Genomic DNA, 22,584 nt, shown 5'->3' on the forward strand with positions numbered 1-22,584 from the left:
GGTGACGTCATCACGCATCCACAGAGGAACGGCGAGTATACACACTGAAGGCAGACACACCTATAAGGCTGACCATAATACGATTTGGATACATTTTATGTAAAGCGCTACTTTATCTTTCACAATGTGAGTGGGAAATCAAAGCACATTAAACAACTGAAATCCCGGATAAGACACTATGTTTCTTTTCCCTTCTTTTCATGTTCCATATATGGAGGATTAAGCCAAGCAGCCAGCGGAGAAAGTTTTACTGAGAAGGCTGTGCTGAGGAGAGAGAGGTTCACGCAGTGGACACAGATCCATAATACAATCCAGTCTGAATAATACCATCTCAATTCACATAGAGGAGAACTATCATTCCCACTTTATTCTTCGTTTTTTCACATTTGTAGAAAATTTAATTTCTTTTATATTTATACAAATTATGTATTTAAGTATTACTGTTTGATGAAATTGTTTGTTAATTGGTGGCATACACAGGTATTCACTATATCACATGAGGTACAATATATTGGAGCGCAGTACAATATTGGATTAAATGGTTAGTACTTTCACCTGGCAGTACTAGGGTCGTTGGTTCAAATCCCAACCATGGCACCACCTGCCTGGAGTTTGCATGTTCTCCCTCTGCCTGCGTGGGTTTCCTAAGGGTACTCTGGTTTCCTCCCACACTCCAAAGACATGCTGGTAGGTTAATTGAATCCTGTCTAAAATTGGCCCTAGTATGTGTATGTATGAATGTGAGTTAAGAACCTTAGATTGTAAGCCCCTTGAGGGTTAGGGACTGATGTGACTGTACAATATATATATGTAAAGCACTGCATAAATTGAAAGCGCTATATAAGTGCCTGAAATAAATAAATAAAAATAATGACTGGCCAGTCTTTTTTTTTCTCTACATATGCCTACACCTTTTACTATTACAGCAGATGTGTGCTTCATATAACCTGGTAACTAGCACTATTCTTTCTTTTCTTATTTATAACACTCCAATGGACAGTAGACAGTGACAACATAACATAAAACCACCAATTAATACAGTTTGATTAAGGGAAGTAAAATAGGAACCCTCTGTCCTGAAAATGCCTTACTGATCAAGGAAGTCTGATAAATTAAATGTAAGCAAAGGGTTTATCTCAGCTGGCTAATTATTAGAAATTCCAAGATTGTGTTAGGCTCCTCGCTTCGGATTTTCAGGGTCACCTGTAAATCCCCTCCTAGGCAAAGCTCATCATCTGTTTCTGTAAATTTTATCGATAGGCATCTCCTATCTTCATATTGATTAGTGGTTCCAAATTAATAACAACTACTGCAGTAGGGAACAGACATAAAAAGATACATTCAGGATCTTTCCAAATAATTGTTCTGTTTATTTGGCACAATTGAAAGTCTTTTATACACTAGATCACATAGGTATCACAATAATATTACTGTACAATTGTACTTTTAATGTAACAAGGGGCGTTACATAGGCAGGCTAATTTCCAATCAGGATTGGAAAGAATGCAAACATGTAATGAAAACATTATTAGTGCCGTGTGCAATACATAGGTAAAGTATACAAAATAGAATACAATTTTATACAGCATTTTCTCGTTCCTTTACAAGTAGGCAAGTTGATTTTTGTATTTGTGTGCTGTTGGGAGCTACCTCACTTTCTGTCCCAGAGATCCCATAGGAAGTGAAAGAATGTCTCTAGAAAAACAAGGATACATTTCCCACTTAGACAATTATCACTGCAACAATTTATTATTATTATTATTATTATTATTATACAGGATTTATATAGCACCAACAGTTTGCTCAGCGCTTTACAATAGAACGGGAGACAATACAGTTCAATATAAGAGGGAAAGGAGGGCCCTGCTCCTTGGAGCTTACAATCTAGGAGGGAGGTACAAAAGGTAGTAACTGTGGGGGATGGACTGGTAGGAAGCGTAGAAGATTCCATTATTAGGTGAGGGCAGGATAGGCTTCCCTGAAGAGACAGGTCTTCAGAGATCGCCTAAAAGTGAGCAGAATAGGCGATAGTCTGATAAATTGGGGTAGAGAGTTCCAGAGGATGGGGGAAGCTCTGGAAAAGTCCTGGAGACGAGCATGGGAGGAGGAGACAAGGGAGCTAGAGAGCAGGAGGTCTTGCGAGGAGCGAAGAGTACGGTTTGGGTGATATTTAGAGACAAGATCGTTGATGTATTTTGGGGCAGAGTTATACATGGCTGTATATGTTTTTGTTAATGTTTTGAATTTTATCCGTTGGGCAATGGGAAGCCAGTGGAGAGATTGGCAGAGAGGGATGGCAGATTCAGAACGGTTAGTAAGGTGGATGAGTCTGGCAGCAGCATTCATGATAGACTGAAGAGGGGATAGTCTGCGATTCGGTAGGCCAATGTCCTCATTGAGGGAGTTGCAATAGTCAAGGCGAGACATAACAAGGGAGTGAATAAGTTGCTTACTGGTTTCCGTGGTTAGGAACGGGCGTATCTTGGAGATGTTGCAGAGGTGAAGTCTACAAGATTTGGACAGTGATTGGATTTGGGACTGAAATGACAGATGGGAGTCTAGGATTACACCTAGTACCCTGGCATGAGGGGATGGACTGATGATTGTGTTATTGATCCTGATGGAGAAGTCAGGGGAGGGGGCACGGGCTGGGGGGAATACTAAGAGCTCAGTTTTAGAAAGATTGAGATTGAGGAAGTGGAGTGACATCCATGCTGATATGTCACTTAGTAGGTTAGTAATGAGAGAGGAGACTGAAGGGGTGAGGTGAGGGGTAGAAAGATAGATTTGTGTGTCATCAACATAGAAATGGTACTTAAAGGCATGGGAGTTTATAAAGTGACCAAGGGAGGAGGTGTAGATGGAGAATTTACCCTAATCTGCTTCTCTTCAGTCTTGGTGACAACAGATCATGTTATGAGGGTCCAGAAAGTCACATTAAGATTTTCAAGAAATAGATTTAAAGTATCTGTACACCTTCATTCACTTTTAAGTCTCATGCACACTGCAAGCTTAAAGACGTTTTTTTCTCCTACTATACACTTTTTCAGGACACACAATAAGCAAACACTGAAAAAAAACAAAAAAAAAAACCAACCAACAAATAACCAACCACAGTACAAACGCTATCCTGTGTTGCAGTCTGCAGGGCACGGGGGAAGGCAATACTAAGCTTGCTGTAGGAGCTACTGTTAGTCATACTATTCGCTGGTGTGGTTGCCTGTGACATTGGTCAAATAAACTTCTGACAATTGATGGGAGCATGTGCTCTGGTGTGACAACTCTAATTTGGGAACAACATTCTGTGGATAATGTTGTTGCCTTATACCAGGAAGTAGCAGAAACCAGTAGGATTAACAGGTTTTTAATAAAGAAAGAAAAGCTTTTTGCAAGAACAAAGGGCACAATTATATTAAACTATACTATTTATTTTTTGGGTTCACATTTGCAGTCAAGCCCCCAGTACTGTATGTGTTTGTTATGTTTTGCACACAGCATACTTAAAATAATTGAAAAGTATTTCTTACCTTTTTAATTGTTTCAATGGAGCAGGCAGCTAGTGCCAGGACATGTTTAACCAATGCCCAAAAATGCCAAACTGCCCCTAGCCCTGTTTATTTGGCATGAATCAGTGGAGTTGGTTTCCCCAGAGCTTAGCAAATAATCATCATCTAATCATGTACAAGCAAAAAATTCTGTTTTTTATTTTCATCAGATTTACTTACACCTGATAGGGTATCCTTTTCAAAGTAAAATTCAACTGCAATCACATTCACAATTCTCTTGCCCTTTGCAATTTCTCTTGCAAGGTGAATAGCCTATTTGCCTTTAGTAAATCAATCAAAGTGTCTTTTTTTTTTTACATTTTTACAGCATACTGCAACATATAGTGAAGAGAAAATTGAAGCAGAATAACCCCCATAAATGTTATTGATGGAAGTAATAGCATACCCCAACTTTGGTGTTGGTGACCACAATCAAAAATCCTCAGCACTGGTGTCAGTCGTCACAAATTTAACCTTCAGCACTGTTATCAGAGTCTGTAAGAATAACCCCCTTGCAGTGCTATCCAACAGTATCTTTTGAATTCATAAATAGTGTACATATAGTGCAGCGCTAAATATAAATATAAATATAAAGTGCACGCAATACAATAAATAAATCAAATAAATACCAACATACGGATCCCAAAATAGCAAACTTAAATTAAAGTGCAAAAATCCTTAAAGTGCAATTGAATGAATAACTAAAAATGGATCATAATTCTAGACCCTAAATACTGTGAAAAACTCCAAACCCAAATCCCAAATTTGGGATAGTACACACCAATAGTGTAAACAAGGTGAATCCCTACAAATGGGATAAATATAAAGTGACAAGTGCCAAAACTCAAATATGTGTATACACTATACACACAGTGAAAAACACAAAAACAATCTTAAGTGTAGTGAACCAACATCAAATATGCAGTGAAACGAATGTAGTGAAACACTAATCATAAAAAAGCAGCAAAAAAGTCCTTTTTGAGTCCAAATATTAGTGCACACTAAAACAGACAGTACTCCACTCTTAACAAGGAACTGGTGTGGTGTGCACTCCAACGAATCCCAAAAAATGGCTGAAATGCCTGCTCACCTCCAATAAGTGACCCAGTGGGTCATCACGCTTTTTGGATCACACCCGGATCCTGGTATGGATCTCCTTATTGCCCATCTCCATATACACACGGTTCCAATGTGCCAAGTATATAATCCCCTTCCTGGATCGATTAGGCAGGTGACTTTAAATACCTCCAGCCCACTTACAGAAACTCTGCCCAGCTCTCAATGCAAACATGCTGGTATCCATCTATTGCAGATCAGGCTAATCCAAGAAGGTCAGCTCCAGATTGTCCTGATCATTGTGCTCCAGTGTCACTGATACCCTGAAGAAGAAGTACGCGGTGATAGGGCTTCCGGTGCACGGTGATGTCAGTTCCGGCGTGGGTGCCATATTGGGACACCAGTACCATGCTAGCATACCCATAGTATGGGGAAAAGCTGAATGTACCTACATATTATAGTACCAGGTGATTGGAGAGCTCAGGAGGATTTTTAAGTCTGCTGGAGTATCCAGGAAGGTCCTTTTTGGTGACGTGGTAGTGCCTGTAAAAACTTGGTTAATCCAAGCGAGCTGGCCCTTGTGGTCGCTGTAAGGAGGTGAGGGGGCACTCTGGCCACTTAAAGATTCATTATCATGATTTGTTTGGCACCATATTCACCTCACGCTGTGCTGATTCAATTTACACATGATTCATCTGTTAAAGTTAACCCGGTAATCATAGTAAGTTATGGCATTAGGAAACAGTAACAGAAATGATAATCAATACTGCAACAACTCCTTTATACGGTAGGCTATAACCACAGCAACAGAATAATGGAAGCAATGCGCTCTCACCAGTCCCAGAGACACAGTAGCAGTGGTCCCTCTGGTCAGATGTCCACTTTTTTCTGTGTTGCCCAGAGCGATTCTGGTACTCAGCATGGCTAAGACTGTATCCTCACAGTGGCTCAGTCTCTTAGCACTCAGGTCACAGCTCTGTATGCTCCGGGTTATCATCCACTCTCATTGCCAACCAAACACTCTGGGTAGGGGTAAGATGAGAGCAGGGGAACATCACACAACCCGCAGCACAGCTAGCAGTGAGTGGAGAAAATCTGTCTGCATTCCTATCCTTCTGTATCATTGCTGTTGCAGTCCCATGGAGGGGGGGGGGGAGGGAGATGAGTGGGCTGAGGTTTACACAGCTGGCATGGCACCCGGCACACTTGCATTTGGAAAATACATTGGACACGCATAGATCTTCAGTCTATCATGAATGCTGCTGCCAGACTTATCCACCTTACTAACCGTTCTGTATCTGCCACCCCTCTCTGCCAATGCCTCCACTGGCTTCCCGTTGCCCAACGGATAAAATTCAAAACACTAACAATAACGTATAAAGCCATTTATAACTCTGCCATAAATTACATCACCAAACTTGTCTGTAAATATCACCCAAACCTACTCTCCGCTCCTCGAAAGACCTCCTACTCTCTAATTCCCTTGTCTCCTCCTCCCATGCTCATCTCCAGAACTTCTCCAGAGCTTCCACATCCTCTGGAACTCTCTACCCCAATTTATTAGACCATTGCCTACGCTGCTCACTTTTAGGCGATCTCTGAAACCTATCTCTTCAGGGAAGCCTATCCTGCCCTCAGCTAATACTGGAATCTTCTACTCTTCCAACCAGTCCATCCCCCACAGTTACTACCTTTTGTACCACTAGCCCCTCACTCCTAGATTGTAAGCTCCAAGGAGCAGGGCCCTCAAATCCCTCTTGTATTGAACTGTATTGTTACTGTATTGTCTCCTGTTATATTGTAAAGCGCTGAGAAAACTGTTGGCGCTATATAAATCCTGTATAATAATAATAATATCAGCATTTACAGAGTACGGCTGGGTACAACCATCCACGTTTGGCATTCTGTATGCACCTGTAGTTCCTATGGTTCTGGAAAGTGCCAGCAAATTTGATCTAAGCAGGACTCTGTGCATGAACCTTAACATTTCTAAGCATGGAGGAATACTGAGGTCAGGTAGTAGTCATTGTTGCACAATAACCAGTAGGATATTATTATTATACAGGATTTATATAGTGCCAACAGTTTGCTCTGCGCTTCACAATATAACGGGAGACAATACAACAACAATACAGTTCAATACAAGAGGGAAAGGAGGGCCCTGCTCCTTGGAGCTTACAATCTAGGAGGGAGGGGAAGTTTGTAAACCTTGCTTACCATGCTCCACATTTATGTAATGCATTGTGCTTGGGTTATGAGGGTGACTGTGTCATCTAATCAGTGCTGCAAAAGGTCTAATCCCCAAATTCTGGAAAGCACGGGACCATGAAACAATGAGAGACTGGATAGATAGGATTTAGTATATAAATAAGATGGAGGAGTCATACCACATAGATGAAGACAGAATGGAAAATTTTAGAAAGGATTGAAGTAGGTGGTTTGATTTTAAGACATCTGAAAAATACCTTGAAATAATGGGTGCCCCAGCAGTAGAGCTGGAGAACTAAACTGAATAAACGGACAGCCGCAAAGTGAAGAGAGAATATAGGGCTTAGACTGTGATTGGTAAACAGGTCAGGTAAGAAATGGAAATAATTATTTGGACAGGGGTAATTTATTGGGGAGGGAGGGATAAGAGGGGGATGGAATGAGGGGTAAAGAAGTTGGATTGTTTGTGTTTTGATAAATTGTATATTGTTGATCTATATATTGAAATAAAATGTAATAAAATATATTAATAAAAAAAAATGAGGGTGACTGTGTGACTTTCCTGATCAGTGAATTTGTGCTGCTTTTTGGGCAGCATTGTATTAAAATGCACACGGCATTCATGTTTCATACAGAAGCATGTGGACTGTTTTCTCTATTACCATGGCAGAAGCATATCAAATCACATTTACTGTACTACTGCTATGCAACCTACTGTGTATCCATTTATAATTATCAGCACCCAGTGCTACATGTGTTTAGAAAAAACATCACACATAAATAGATTTAACAGTTTAAGATGTTAATGCATTTCAGAAAGAGCAAAGTGTTTGTACTTTGGCACTTCATTTACTCAAATATTTTAAAAAATACACCATACTTTATTGATTACATTTCTACACTTTATTTTGATATAATAAATAGGTTTCATTACAACATATGTGATTGTTCCTAAATGAAAGCCACATTCATAGTTAGAGTTTCATTTGTTTGAGAATATAAACTCCATCTTGCATCTTTAAATTTTCTTGTCACTTAGGTCACAAATTAGCACTTTGCAAAGCTTTAAAATAGTTGTGAGTTATGTCATTTGACTGTGTTAATATCACAGAGTGGTTTAATAAGTCTTTAAAGTGGTTGTAAAGCCTAAACATTTTTTTTTTACTCTAATGCATTTACTGCATTAAAGCAATTAATGTTTTTGAATCTCTCCTTCACCCCCGTACACTGACCAGAGCCAGATCTTGATAGATGCAGGCAGCACAACTCAAGATCGAGCCCTCAGGTGTGCCACAATAGGAATTGCTTCCTATGAAGGCACACTGAGGAGAAGAGGAGCCAGAAGCACTGGCAGGGGTTCCAAGAAGAAGAGGTTTGGGGCCACTCTGTGCAATACCATTGTACAGAGAAGGTGAGTATTCCATGTTTGTAATTTTAAAAGAAAAACTATTTAACTTTACAAATGGTTTATGGTCTCATCCTCCATTACAGTTTCCCAGTCTGCCTGAGATCTGTTTAATGAACACAGCATAACAAACATATACTGAGAGATGTGGTTACAGTAGTCACAATGTATCACCTTGAATAAATGCCAGTCTGCAAACTACATGAGTATTCTCTCTGACTCAAAGCAGGTATGTGGAATGGTATCTAGTTCAAGTATAAGATTCAGGACCCATATATAGAGCAGGGGTGTTGCTGAACTGCTATATGCAGCATTAATGCAGTCTAGTTGTGAACCAGCCCTTCATTGTTCTTCCAATTTGTATCTGTGTCAGGTCTAGTTACTATTTGGCTCTCACCTGCACTAGCTCCAGACTGAGACTCAGGAATTGTGGGATATATAGTTTCTTCACAGTAAATGTCTGGTTTTTAGACTACAGACAGAGGTCATGCATGATGTATGCATCGTGAACACAAACGGAAACTTCTGACACAAGAATATGAATATTTACTCTACTGTAGGCTGTGTGGACAGTACAATAAATTAAATTTAAATCATGCTTGCTATACCCACTGTGGAACCTAAGGGGTTAATTATCTGCATTATGTAAAAAGTCTGTTTGATCCTCTATTCTCTGATCCTCCCCTTCTTCCATTGTCCCCTAAATATCTCCTGATAAAACATAGGTTTGAAGTCACTTTGCACATGCTCAGTTTGGTGTGTATTGCTAGAGAAGTTTTTTTTTTCTTGGGAGACTGCATGTGATCAGCACATGGCCAATCAGCACTGTCTAGACAGAGCTCAGGGGTCATGTATGCTCCTAGAGGATAATGAAAACTCCTCCTACAAGCTTTAACCAGTGATTTGCTGGTCATTGATAAAAGTCACAAGATTGCTCTAACTACTAAAGAGAAAAGGTATTTAGCAGTTTATATTTACTAAAATAATTGAATTTCCATGTTTTGTGTACTGTGGGAGACCAGACATAGTGAATGCAGGGTCCTGGGTTTAGTAACATTTTAAGAAAATTGTATACAGTGAGGCATAATATAAAATTTACATTTTGGGCTTACATACACTTTAACTTGTATACTGCTGCGTAACCATACCCATTTGTTTTGCAACTAATTGAGCTAACCTTTGTAAACTCAGCAAACTCTTTTTTAAATTCCATTTGCTCTTCACATTCCTCTCCTACTTGAAATTCACTTGTCTGTTCCTCCCAGTTCTCAACTGGCACATGCCTGGCCTTTATGAGGACAGACCACTTTGGTTATGATACAGAACTGCCTATGGGTAAACTAGATACACAATGTGTAAATCTGAATTCCCAGCGGCCATTTTCTGAAAATTAAACTGGCATCTCTCAGAATATCCACAAGGAATAACCAAAAGGAAACATATTTTAAAGAATGTGTGCCTAATTCAAGCTAATGGCCTCGCTGTATGGTAAGCTCTCTTTTCTTAATTAGTAGAGGGAATTCACTTAGTGAGATTGAAGTGCTTTGTTTAAGCCTTAGGCTCAATTATTTGATACTGAGCTCTGGATATCCTTTATGTCTGCTACTTCTTGCAGAACAATGCATGCTGTTAATGAAAATATGAGGAAAATGATAGGGTTATTTAGTTTTAAAAGTGTATTAAAATGCCTGAAGATATGCTTATCTCCCTTGGGTGAAAAAATATTATTTACTTCTACACACAGGTAAACATAAGTAAAAGCCATGACACGAGTTATTGAGTTATTGTGAAAATCTTTCCTTATTTACAGATAAAATGTATCATTGTTATGGTCTGAAAAGCTAAAAGATTGATGTAATTTGTTAAAATAAACACCACAAACCTGTAGTTTCCTATAGAAATCTATATTTTGCATGTCTAAATTTATTGTTTACCATATGGCAGTCAATCCCCCTATGCCAAGTAATTTCAGCAGCTATATACTGTATACGTGGTGCATATTATATAATATGTATAGTTTAATAGATTGCATGGCAGTTACATAGTACATTAATTGTAAGCAAATTAGAATTACATTTTCAGTTACCAAGAGACAAACTCTAAATTCAAAGTGGATTTTTACCCACCAAAACTAAAACGCTCTGGTGCATGCAGCTCTGTATGCTGATCTCAAAATATGTTCAAGTCATTTTTCAAATAAAAGACTTATTTTGGTATTTTAATTTTATTGAATTCACCTTCCTGGTATTCCAAGGCACTGGTGGCTTCCAGGGAAGTCTTGTCTGTAAACTGCATGATGTCAAGGGAAAGGCATTTTTGTAAAATTGTTGATACATTGCCATGCTGTTAGTAATGTGAGTGCCAGGTAGCATAATGATACCCATGTCTCTGAAGCCATGGCAATGTGTTAAACAATAACAAACTATGCCAGATCTTACAGCACATGTGCAAGATCTAGTGCAGATGTCATCGGTGGTCTGGCACAGAAAAGACAGAAGAAGCTGGTAACCGATAATGTCAACTGTTGACATGACAATGTAGGTTCACAGGAGTAGGAGGAATGAGACATTAGCAAACCAGAACACAGTTAGAAATGAAGCAAAAGACATCAATTATATATTTATTTGGATCTACTTATTTTAATAATAGTGTCAGTTTTAGTTAAGAAGGAGGGAAAGGTCCACATTAAAGAAAACATTTCTTTAAAAAGACATGGAGGCTGCCATTGCCACTTCTCATTCTGCGCATGCTAGTCTTCCTGGTTGTCATGTTTACCCTCTTGCTTCGGTACTTTGTGCCCATTTGTTTGCAAATTCAAGATTAGCAAATGTTTATACTTGTTCTAGGTCTGTACTCCTAGTGAATTAATCTGTTTAATAGCCAGGAAACTAACATCTTCAGAAAGGGACTGGTGATGGCAGCCCTATGTGTCTATTAGGAAATGTTTGTTTTAAAGTGAACCAGTGAGTTATTAATGTTATTATGCAGGATTTATAAAGTTCCAACAGTTTGTGCAGTGCTTTACAATATAAATGGAGGCAGTACAGTTAGAATACCAAGACAGTTAATAGGGACCAGCTCATGAAAGCTTACAATCTAATAGGGTTAAAGTAGAGCTTTACAGTAGAGAGGGTGTCAGACCCCTGCCCTTCTCACCAATTCTTGACAAAAGAGTGGCCAATCTCACACCATGCTGTCACTTATGAAACAATACCACTCTCAGCTGCACCCTGTACAAAGATTTTCCAGTTCACGGGACCTCAATCTGCTGCCAGCAGCCTGAGAGCAATTGTCACCAGATTTAAATAACGCAGCAATGAACTCTTTAAGCTACCACCACAAACTTTTTACCGAGAAGGAGAAAACTCATAATCTTAGCAATAACAAATATGATTTTAGAATAAACATATGTAACACGCACTGTCACCACAGACAGGTAGGTCGAGGGACAATAGGCCAGAGGGAAATCTTAATCTGTAGATTTTATTCTGGTCAACAGAAATTAACAGACATCCTGCCAGAACTCAGTTAGCTGTTTACAGCTCTGTAAAGGCCTTTGTGCAGGTGTCTGCTGTCCCCAAGGTGAGATAACAGGCTCTTTTGAAGTGTTTTAAAAGTTAAGGCTATTAACTCCATGAATTGAAGAAGGAGGGATGGGGTGAGTTCACTGGGCTATTCCTCTTTTCATGACAAAAATGGATGAGACCTGAACAAAATTGATGTCACCTACAGATGTCATGTGCCTAATGCCCATAACCATTACACCTCCCCCCTCACTTGGTTGCATGGTAGGGAATGGAAATTTCTCTCCTGACGCAACCAGCTCCTGCTTGCTTGACTTGTTTCGGCAGCCCATCTGCATTTCCATGCTTGCTGCCCTTCTTATGCTGTATGGTTAAATTGTATTGCTGAAGAATTAAGCGCCACTGAAATAGCTTGCCATACTCCACAGCAACACAATTTAGCCAGCTCAGGGGATTGTGATCAGTGATCACAGTGAAGTGCTGTCCATAAAAGTACATTTTCAACTTCTGGAGAGCCCACACGATCGCAAGATGCTCCTTTTCAATCATGGAATAAAGAACTTTCCTGAGAAGCAGCTTCTGGCTGCGGTAGAGAATGGGTTGTTCCTTTCCTGCATCATCCACCTGGCTCAGGACTGCACTCAATCCATAGGCTGTCAGACCCTGGGTCCAAACCTGGGCCTTCTGCGGTGAGAGACAATGTTTCTTCTTGCTGAGCCACCTGGAATGCTGGACAGCTCCCTTGACAATTGTTTGGATGATCCTGCCTTGGCCCTGTTCGTCTTGAACCTTGAACCCCTTGCTCCTCCCATGAACTTCCTGATAAAAGCCATGTCTCTGCATTTCCTCTTTGCCAGTTTATTGTGCCTTCTCCAGCCAATATCCCACTTCTCTCTCCTGCTGCCGTCTATACCTTCGCTACCGACCTTTGGCTTGTTCCTGGACTACGATTTTGCCTCATCCTCATCTACTACCGTTTGTGACCGACCCTTGGCTTGTTGACTGACTCCGCTTCTGCTTGATCCCTAACTTGTTCGATCTGCTACTGGATTCCGGCTTGCTCATTCCCTGGTGGGGTGATCCTGAGATATAAGACCTGGTACCAACACTCAGCAAATCCATCTCCACCATTAGGAGCTCTGGTGAAAACCGGTTGGTGCTTAGACCCCGCACCTCAGGTGAGCCTGCGTCCTTTCCCAGGGTGACCTGCCTGTGTCCCTATCCTGCTGGTTTCAGGTAAGCCTTAACTCTGCTATAGCAACTGGTCTCTGAACCTGACCCAGACCATGACATAGATAAAAGGCATCAGTCTGCACTTGGAAATGGCGGGTTAAGTCTGGAGCATGTAGCACAGGGGTGCTGGTCCACGACACCACCTTTGGGCAGTTTATGTTTGGTTAAGTCAGTCAAAGGTTTCACCAGGCTACTGTAGTTACATACAAACTTCCTATAGTAGCCAGCTGTCCCTAGGAATGACATAACCTATTTTTCTTTTGAAGGGTAGGCCAGGCCAAGATGACTTCAACCTTCCCTGTCTCCTCCTACCTGCTGTTCCCTCTGACATGCCCCTATGAAAGTTACAGTGTTTGACTGTAAAACAAGGCCCTGGCAGTTTGTTCAGGACTGGTGACAGGAGTCCAAGGTGTTTTCCCCAGACAGGGTTGAACACTGCAAGGCCCCTAAAGTAGGTAACTGCACACGGTTTCACCCCACCCTGTAGGTCATTCATGACCCCTGGAGAGGTGGCTGATGCATTCTCAACCCCCTCACCTCCCCCCACCTCACTGACAACAACCTCCTTGATCCACTACAGTCTGGCTTCCATACCCTACACTCCACCGAAACTGCCCTACTCAAAATCACTAATGACCAGCTAACCGCCAAAGCTAACGGTCACTACTCAGTCCTCCTACTCCTCGACCTCTCCGTGGCCTTTGACACAGTTGACCACCCCCTCCTCCTTAATAAACTATACTCCCTTGGCATCAGAGACTCTGCTCTCTCCTGGCTTTCCTCCTATCTGTCCCAACGCTCTGTCAGCGTTACCTATAAAGCTCCCCCTCTCTCCCCCTCTTTGTCGGGGTCCCCCAAGGCTCTGTCCTCGGGCCCCTTCTTTCCTCCATCTACACCTCCTCCCTCGGCAAACTGATACACTCCCACGGCTTCAACTATCACCTCTATGCCGACGACACGCAAATTTACCTCTCCACCCCTCACCTCTGCAACATCTCCAAGATACGTACGTTCCTAACCCCAGACACTACTAAACAACTCGTTCACTCCCTTATTATCTCACGCCTGGACTACTGCAACTCCCTTCTCACCGGCCTACTTCAACACAGGCTATCCCCGCTTCAGTCCTTCCTGAACTCAGCAGCCAGACTCATCCACCTTGCCAACCGCTCCACTTCTGCCACCCCCCTCTGCCATTCCCTCCACTGGCTTCCGATTGCCCAACGCATTAAATTCAAACTACTAACATTGACATACAAAGCCATTCATAACGCTGCCCCAAACTACCTCACCGACCTGATACCCAAATACCACCCAATGCGCACTCTTCGCTCCTCACAAGACCTCCTACTCTCTAGCTCCCTGGTCTCCACCTCCCACACCCGACTGCAGGACTTCTCCAGGTCTTCCCCCCATCCTCTGGAATTCTCTACCCCAATCCATCAGACTGTCACCTACCCTCCTCACCTTCAGGCGCATCCTGAAAACCCATCTCTTCAGGGAAGCCTACCCCACCCTCACCTAACAGCTGATCTCCTCTATTCCTCCTACCACTCCATCCGCCACAGCCACTTCCTCCTGTACCTCTATCTCCTCCCTCCTACATTGTAAGCTCGAAAGAGCAGGGCCCTTGAACCCCTTGTGTATTGTTTTGTTACTGTATTGTCCCATGTACTGTACCCCACTACAATGTACAGCGCTGAGCAAACCTTTTGGCACTATATAAATACTGTATAATAATAATAACTAGCCTTGCTGTAGATTCAGGTAAGTCACATGGAGGGGGGAAGGCTGACTTGTCCTGAGCCTCCTGTGTTAGAGGGGTTGACCCATATCCTCTGCTCAGGTCCATGACGGTTAGACAGTGAGCACCTGCCAGCTGCTCCAATACCTTACTGGTTCCTGGACATCAGGTAGGGCACACCCACAGGGCAAGCCTTCAGTTTTGTAAGGTTCCCACAAAGCCTGGTCATCTGATCCCTTTTGGGAACCGGGACTAATGGTGATGCCCAGACCCTGCAGGACCTCTGAAAAACCCCTAACCACTGCATTCCCTCAGACTCTTTGGACCGATTTGTCTGCGACTCCTGCGGGATGAGATGGGTAGAATGTGTGAGGGAACACCGACACCATATACCATAAGCACTTCAAGCAGCTGATGTGCCTGGATAGGAAAGAAGGATGATTTGAGCTAAAGACCTAAGCCCACTCCCTGAGTATCAGCTAACAAATCTAACAGAGGCCCTAGCTCTTCCAATTCAGGTGTATGTACTGCCACTGGCCATGGCATGCGCTGTGCTGGGATGTTGTAGGTGGTCAAAGCTAAGCCAGAAACCATTCTGTGTGACTTCCTCCCTTGCTCTAGTTTTGTCCATTGGACCTTCACAGACCATTTCAGGTGAAACCTAAATACATGTAGCCTAGGATGACTGGACACAATGAGCAGTTGGTTTACTCTTTCCATCTTAAAGCCCAATGGCTCCCACCTTAGGTGACTTCACATCCGGTCAGTGGAACGCACGCTGGTGTGCTACGTCCGGTTTGGCATTTGTATGCCTTTTAATCTGTCAGTACATGTGAGTGGAACATGATTTTACCTTTAACCTAAAAAAACAGTATTTCACTATGCGGGCCCCCTTTTTCTCTTTATATACAATCTTATGAGGAGTTTATGCTCATGAATGGGAAGCTGACAACTGAGGATCAGAAAAAGGATTGGACCCACAGGAGGACTACAAATCCCAGATGAGACCATCTAACACACAAGTGCGACAGACTCTTGTTCTTATAAGAGTGCACGGGAGTTGGTGAATAAGTGGGACCACCGGAGGGGAGCACCAAAGATTTGTTGCACTTTATGAAGAATAATTGCATGTTTGCACATTAAGAGACTATATTAGTTTAAATCAATGAATTATTTGTTCACACAATTATGATGAAGGTGTAATTTGTAGAATATTGTTAGAGAGAGCACATTGCATGAGCTCATTGATGTGTATATTTTGAGGTATTTGCACATTTAATTGGGCAGCGCTTCATTGCTATAACATTTAGCAGAGTTCAGTCAGTGCCCGTTCACATATATGCGGACTGGATGTGGCTTGATCCAATCCGCATGACATGTGAAAAGCATTGCTTCCCATGGTGCCTGTGCACATATGTCTGGTGCACTGGTGGTGCAGAATCAGTGCAGTTTTAAAAAAGAGTCATGTCCGATTTCTGAGCAGTGCAGTCCGGTTCAGGTGCGGATTACAGGCTATTGACTTCTATGGGAACCGGGTAAGATCCTGAGCTAATCCTGCCCTGAACCTGATGTAAACCTGACATGAACCTGTGAACAGCTACTGTATGAATCCGCTCTTAAGGGTGAGCAAGGTGTTATTGGCTCTCATAACTTGACAGATGTTCCTTGATTGATGGTACACAAGAAATGTCAACTTTTGGAGTAGTCTCTTTCTCTGGTATCAAGTGAGTGTTGTCAGAGACCATCTGACCAATTAAGTGGTTGAGGAGTGACCATGGGGGTGTCACCGTGTTTATGACTGTATCATGACCTCCTTTACACACAGTTTTATACTAATATTAATATCTTCCAAAATGTACAAGTTGCATTCTGGAAATTGGTAGATTATTGTTCAGCATTATATTTTTGTGTCAAGAGATACTTACAACAGAGTATTTTGAATGGGTCTGTCACCCAGGAGGTAGGAGACTGCTATCTCATCCTTTGTATGTGCTAGCATAGTCATTTATGTCCTTGATTTGTTCTGTTTAATATTCCCCATTCAAATATATACTTAATATTAATGCATCTTGGTCCTGTTTGATTTTATGAATTGTGTGTGGATTTTGTTAAGTTGTGAATTGGGTAGAGTTCTTGGAGAGGTCGCCCCACACCTGACTGCTTTCTAGACATTTTATGGCACGATATGTGTTCCTAGTGCTTTAATTGCCATACAAATCATGGGTGACAGAACTGAAGGATTTTGTCATAGTTTTATGATAGGTCAGAGGGAAGTGTTAATCTGGAGATTTTTATGATCAACAGAAATTAACAGACATCCTGCTAGAACTCAGTTAGCTGTTTACAGCTCTGCAAAGGCCTGTGTGCTGGTATCTGCTTTCCCTAAGTTGAAATAACAGCCTCTTTTGAAGTGTTAAAAGTTAAGGCTATGAATTGAAGGAGGAAGGCTTAAGATCACAGGGCTATGTCTCTTCTCAAGATGTCACCTACAGCTTTCATGTGTCTAATGCACACAACCATTACAGAGCTATGACCTCCCATTAAAAAGTTTGTGCTGAAAAACTTAATTAGAAATGCATTTGTACTTACAGCATTCTGTTAGAATTTTCATTCCTGTCTAATACCTATTGAGCTTGGCAGTGAAGTCCACCTAATGCAGCTTCCTATGCTAGAGTGGCAACAATGCTGCACTGCTCCTGAATTCAGAACTGAGTTGCCACTCGAGTTCAGAACAGAGTTGATGGGGGACAAGGCTATCAGTATTGCCACTGCTGATTTACAATCCTGTAGTTTGTAAGTCAACAACTGTCTATACCTAGTGCTGCTCATTGCTTTCTGGATTGGCAGCACTGCCTCTGTTGCAGAGTGTACACTGTAAATTGCAGTGTCTTGGAGGGGGAGAGTATGACATACAAATGAGGAGTTGGCTCAGTCTGGGAGAGTAAATTAAGTTTTGTGTATTGTTTATGAAATTTATGCATTGCATAGTAATTGGATTTTATACTTGTTGGTATTGTCTTACAGGATCCGTTTGTTGTACTTTAGGTAAAATGGATGCTGCTATTGGTCACTTGTTTTTTAGGGATACATGTGCATTTAGTGTTCCTACCATTTACCTTCCCTCTGTGGTCAGATTGTTCACAGCTTGCACTTACACACAATCCCAATCTGTAATGTCTCCTCTGTGCACACAATCTGCTGGCATGTAGTTTTTCTGCCACCCTATTCTATTTTCTGCACAGCGCCAATTTTGTATGCAAACTAAGGACTCCATTCCTTGCCATAGAATATCAGTCAACAGATTCACTATTTTTTCCATTGAAGAGCTAGGAGTGCACATGCACGTTTAATGCCATGCCGAATTTTGAAGAATTTGGGTGAAAAATGACCAGTCCAGTTCTCAGTGAGTCCACATAACCTGCAGGCATGTCTCAGAATGCAAGCTGCTGAGTTTAATGGTTGATATTGATGACATCACCTCTCATGAGCCATCTGTAGGCCCACTCAGTACAGCTCTGACTTTCCCTTAAGGCCTTGATGATATGTGTTTTCATGTGTACAAGAACAGTGTGTACAGCAAGCTTTGACAAAGTATTTCTAAAGCTTCTAGTAAAGTTCAAGCAGCTTTGTTAAAGTCTCTAAAGACATTTCAGTTGTAAATGATAACTAATTCAGGACTAGCAATGTTGAACCCCCTTCCTGTCAAGGCCATATTTTAGATCTGTGATACTTCGGGTGACAATTACTCCACCCTACAACACTACTCAAATTATTTTTATATCGCAGAGCTTTCTTTTGGCAGTATATAATGACTTTTTAACTACCGTATATAAAAAGAAAAAAGACCAAATATTTGGAGAAAAAAAATGTTTCTCTGACTTTCTAGTATAAAGCCTTTCAAATAAAAATAGGATAGAACAAAAACCCCAAAAGTGATCACTTTAACCTCCTGGTGCTGGCACCTCCCCGGCCTTTTAAGAGTTTCAGAAGCCGGGAGGTGGGGTGGGGTTTTAGGGTAATGTGACCGGCGTTATTCGCCGTCACAGCGGTCACATGATTGGAAAAGGTCCCGATCAAAAGGTGAGATCAGGACCTTTCCGGGAGTCGCGGACATATGTGCTGGGAGCGCACAGGGCGCGTGCTCTCAGCACATATGTATTTTCTAATTGCATGCAAATATGTGGTCGTCCAGCTTCAAGGCCCAGACGCCGAGAGGCAGCATATTTGTGTGTGATCGGCGTCAAGGGGTTAAGTAATATAGACACACCAAGGTGATCTCATATTTTTGGCAAATTTTTCTGGGAAATAAAGAAACATGCTAGTTAAAAAAATAAGGTGTGTTTGGTCACCCACTGAAGCCACGTGTAAGTCTTCATTATTAGTGGAAGAAAGCAATCTGGAGGATGAAATTGCATTGCACTGAAACAGTGTGTGCAATGGCAGATGTCCTGCATAAACCCCAAATCTTTTAAATGCCCCCCCCAAAACAATTTCAAAATCATTGGTGAGCATCAGCATTTAAAACCCCCATCATTAGTGGTCAGCACTGTGACGATCGCGGCGTCAGACCCCAGCCCTTCTCACAAAACTTGTGACCGAAGGACTAGCCAGTCTAAAACCGCGCTGTCACGTGAGTAACAATGCCACGCCCAGCTGCACCCTGCACAAAGATTTTCCAGCTAATGGACCACAATCTGTGTACCTGCAGCATGGGAGCGATTGTTACTGGGTCAGGTTAATTACGCAATTAACCCTACACACTGCCACCACCTCCTTTTTGTACAGAGAGGAAACTATATCAGCAATAACACTATGATGTTTGAATAATCGTTTGGATACACAATGTCACCGCAGAGAGATGTATGCAGATGTTTAAAATACACAAAAGCGCTCTTCAGAGACAGTGGTTCTTAGTTTGCATTAAAGAGCTTTAGAAACAGTTCAACACTTTCAGAAAGTAAGATTTATTACTAAAAGGTCAAAAGGGTGCAATAAACATATTTACAGAAAAAAGATGTAGCCAATATATATATATATATATATATATATATATATATATATATATATAATATAAATATACAGAGAGCAATAACACAGCAAAGAGATAACAGAAAGAAATTTAGAGAGATACTTGCCAAAAGCCTGGTTTAAGCAGATCAAGTTTCCTGAGCCAAAAGGGTGCCTTATCTCCCAAAGTTAGTTCCAATGTTAAAAGGGAGAATCTTCAACTTAGTTCAACTCAGCTCACTTGCTTCAAGCATAACAGCCTTTTTCTAGGAACTCAGTAGGGTGTCTCCTTAAAGCAGAGAACCAATCGCCTCATTTGGGGAGGGGTGTTGTAGGTGGGGAGTTGAGGCTATAACCAAATCCCTCACAAATTATACTATGGTCAATAACTTTTCCTAGGTACATGTAATATTCTATCCATGGGTAGATTAATACGCAGAATCATCTGCTGAACGTCTAGATATGAAATATGACATACCTGCTGGGATGGTTAAGGAGATATCATTTTCTTCTCTCCTGTTTGTGTCAGCTAGGGGGTGTAATATATCAGACGACAAAGTGACCGGTGTTAATATATGCCTGGTTTTTATGTACATCTTTCATATTCCAAGATATGTAATCATAGGGGAAAGTGGATGTTGAATGTGATGTCTGGTTCACGGGTTATCTGGAATGTCTTTGAGCTCAGTGAAGAACTTGGTTTATGGCTTTACGATATCCCAGATTGATAAACTAACAGACATCTGGGCACCAACTAGGTTGGGATTTTATAGCCCTGGAGCTCTCCCGCTGAGCCTGATTGCCTGTGACCTCTGCCTCATCCAGACCACATGGCTCTCAACAGAGAGGGAGGGGGATTTGGAGTAGGAGAGAGAGATACAAGATGGAGGGTTTGGAGCAACATGGATGACTGAGTCCATCTCTGTGTGTACGATTGCTACAAGCACCACTTTCAATCCCTCCCAAAACATGACCAAAACATTGGTGGCTAGTCACATTCCCCCCCCCCCATTTAAACAAGCACATTTAAAAAGGCTTTCAACAAACGTCAAGCATTGCTGAGGCCTGCTAGCAGCTTGTTCAACCACTTCTTGATATCCTACACCTTGTTTCTTGTACTCTACTGCCTCAGCCACAATTGGCAGCACATCTCAGCTGTCAAAATGACAGTCAGGACTAGCTCAACATGAAAATGACAGTTGCAGAGAATGCCATTCATATGTAGAGTAAAGGGATAACACCTGTTACAGCAACTATGCACATACAAAATTGTAAATGAAAGGTGTCCCTAGCAATGACTCATCAGTGCACTTGAGTTTTACCTTCCAAATTAGAAGGCATTCTAGAAAACTAACAATACTTTTGCTACTTAATGTAAAAATTATAAACGATCACTTAACACTACAATGTAGCATTTAAAGAAACTAATTGCTGTTCTCCAAGTTTGTGTGATACAGTGAATGATTCATAATAAATCCAATGCTAACCTGATTTTTATATTATATTAGAAGCTGTGTTAGTCATAGAAAGACAATGGTCATTAGACTTCTTTTGTACTTTTATTTATGTGATAATTATGGCTTAAAGGGTGTGGTTGAACAGAGATGACTTGCATAGCATAGAATTGTTTTTCTAAAGATGTGGGTGTGCTTGTAAATAGGATCTGTTTATTTGGTTTCATCTTACCCATTGCAAATGTGTATTGCATATGCTTTCACTGTGCTGCTGGTTTATTCTCCAGGATGTCCATGATGTTCTGTGGGTAGAACTTTGGGTGATGTTCTTTCATTCTATTGGCTGAATCTAATTCCTCACTCTCCAGGCCACCATGGTGCTTTTGATGAGGTTTATTCATTTTTTAGCGGAATCTTTCCCACTTTTGCCTGCAAATTGATTGGTTTATTATTGTATTGTGATTACATTCCCAGCCTGTCTGTGTTGTTGTTGTGTGTGTGTGTGTGTGCAAAGATTGGGAATGGTTTCTTCTGGCCATGTACCCCATTCATGTGTACATTGTGGGTGCAGAACAGCATCCTAGCAACTAACAATAATGAAGGAGGGATTGCACTCTAGTCTGCAGTTGGGGAGATGTGTATGCCATAGGCAACACTTTTTGAGTTTCGTTCCACTTTGAAGGATATATTAGGTAAAAAGCTGTGATTTTTTTTGTATTTACATCCTTTGTATCTATATCGTACATTTTTACAAATTAGTACTATTATTAGTCAGAGTTTCTTCTGGATTTCATGTGTTTAATATGAAGATTGCTACAGAGCGGCATATATTATAAAATATTTGAATATGATTGTTCAAGACATCTCTGTACTCAGCCATTTCATTTTCAGTCAGTTTAGTTGGGGTAACAGATCAAGCACAGCACAGGTCACCTAGTTAAAGCATGAACATACTTATTTAATTTTGTGGCTATGAAAATAACTCATCATGCTCCATAGAGCAGGATAAATTCCTAAAATGACTTCAGTAGGACACAGATTAAACTTGCAAGACAGGCATGCTCATTAAGTAAAACACTGTTCAGTTTGAAACTTGTACCAATTAAAAAATATATCCTTGGAAGCAACTTCTAAGTTAAATGACATAAAATATAGTGGTTTCCAAAGTAAATGATTTACTTTTTACTAGAATGAAAGGTACATACCTGGTGGACAAGCAAGACACAGTAATTTTTATTATCTTAAATGTAATTATGTCAATTGAATAGGAAACAATAAGAGACTTAGGGTTATGCTTACCTCTTGAAAAGACACTTTTTTCTGTTCAGAATTTCTGTGGGACCAGATGCAATGGCAGTTCAGAGCAAGACAAAGTTCTCCAGAGCAGGGAAGGAGCCTTCCTGTGGCT

At 41.2% G+C, this 22,584-nt stretch overlaps 1 protein-coding gene across 1 annotated transcript in view; it reads left to right on the top strand.

Moving 5' to 3' along the window:
• Positions 1 to 9,553: 9,553 nt before the first annotated feature.
• The window catches only part of GRXCR2 (glutaredoxin and cysteine rich domain containing 2), a 37,021-nt gene continuing 23,990 nt past the window's right edge, over positions 9,554 to 22,584 (top strand). Inside the window, exon 1 of the mRNA XM_089673054.1 lies at positions 9,554 to 9,702. The gene's annotated coding sequence lies outside the window, so the exon portion shown is untranslated. The remainder of the gene's footprint in view (positions 9,703 to 22,584) is intronic.

Source organism: Staurois parvus, unplaced genomic scaffold (genome assembly GCF_062004578.1).
Source record: "Staurois parvus isolate SC_StPar_1 unplaced genomic scaffold, SC_StPar_1.0 ptg000133l, whole genome shotgun sequence".
NCBI classification, from domain to species: domain Eukaryota; kingdom Metazoa; phylum Chordata; class Amphibia; order Anura; family Ranidae; genus Staurois; species Staurois parvus.